The 1,255-nt window shown below is 34.4% G+C and overlaps 1 pseudogene; it reads right to left on the bottom strand.

Annotated features, from left to right (window-relative positions):
* Nucleotides 1–255: 255 nt before the first annotated feature.
* On the bottom strand, nucleotides 256–485 carry LOC129073385 (uncharacterized; annotated as a pseudogene).
* Between the last annotated feature and the right edge of the window lie 770 nt (nucleotides 486–1,255).

Consider the following 1,255-nt stretch of genomic DNA (forward strand, 5'->3'; position numbering starts at 1 on the left):
GTTTTATTGATAAATTCACTATCCCCCAACAAACCAACTCTCGCTTATATCTAAGCTTTTGTTCACATTGCCTTCCTTTTTTCATCCTTTTATTCACTTATTGCTTACTGTTTTCCTACCATGTGCCAAGTAATATTTTAACGCTAGTGATAAAACAGGTAATTTGATACCCAAGACCGCTAACTTGATTCAACTTACATTTTATTCAAGAAAGAGGGTAATAGTTACTTTAGATTGTAAAGTTATTGGGAACAGAACATTAAATGTGGATGTTTAATATGTTTAAAAACATCAAAAAGGTTACTGATATTGCGAAAGTTGAGTAAAAACACAGATTTTAAAATATATTTGAGGCAACACCAAGAGCCAGCTTCATGCTCAGAAGAGAACATTCCATCTCTTCCTCATGGTTTTGGGTGCTGTACATATTCAGAGAAACTTCTCTAGTAAGAAACTATAGAAATGATCCTTGAAAGTATGAAAGAAGAAAAAACGCTTACATTTTGCAACAGCATGGATGGACATGGAGAAAATTATGCTAAATGAATTAAGACAATCAGTGAAAGAAAAATACTACATGATCTCACTTATATGTGGACTTTAATGAAAACATTAAAATACAAAATAGTAACAGAAACTTTGATACATTAAACAGACTGTCAGCTGTCGGAAAGCAGGCAGGAGGTGGGGTTCAAAATGAAAGATAGTGAAAGAATTAACCAAAGAGCATGTATGACAACCCATGGGCACTGGACAACAATACAGGGACCGGAATGGGAAGGGGAAAAAGAGAAAAAGCTGGAACAACTGAAACAGCATAGAAGAAAATAACCAAACTGTTATTAAGCTGAGAAAAAAATAAATTAAAAATAATTTAATTTAAAAAGACAATGGAGGGCTTACAGAACGGATTAAAAACATGAGATGGGAAAATTTTTGAGAAAGAATATAGTCTAAAGAAATTATTAAAAATTAGCTCAATGAGCCCTGGCTGCTGTGGCTCAGTGTTTTGAGTGCTGGCCTATAAGCCAAAGGGTTGCCAGTTCAATTCCCAGTCAGGGCACAAGCCTGGATTGTGGGACAGATCCCCAGTGCAGGATTTGTGAAAAACAACCACACATTAATGTTTCTGTCCCTCTCTTTCTCCTTCCCTTCCCCTCTCTCTAAAAAATAAATAAATAAAATCTTTAAAAAAATAACCTCAGTGAGATTTAAAATGTTGTACACCCGAAAGATGTAAGATAAACAAATATTA

Source organism: Pteronotus mesoamericanus, unplaced genomic scaffold (assembly GCF_021234165.1).
Source record: "Pteronotus mesoamericanus isolate MK-2021 breed Mesoamerican mustached bat unplaced genomic scaffold, CSHL_Meso_final contig_40, whole genome shotgun sequence".
Classification (NCBI taxonomy): domain Eukaryota; kingdom Metazoa; phylum Chordata; class Mammalia; order Chiroptera; family Mormoopidae; genus Pteronotus; species Pteronotus mesoamericanus.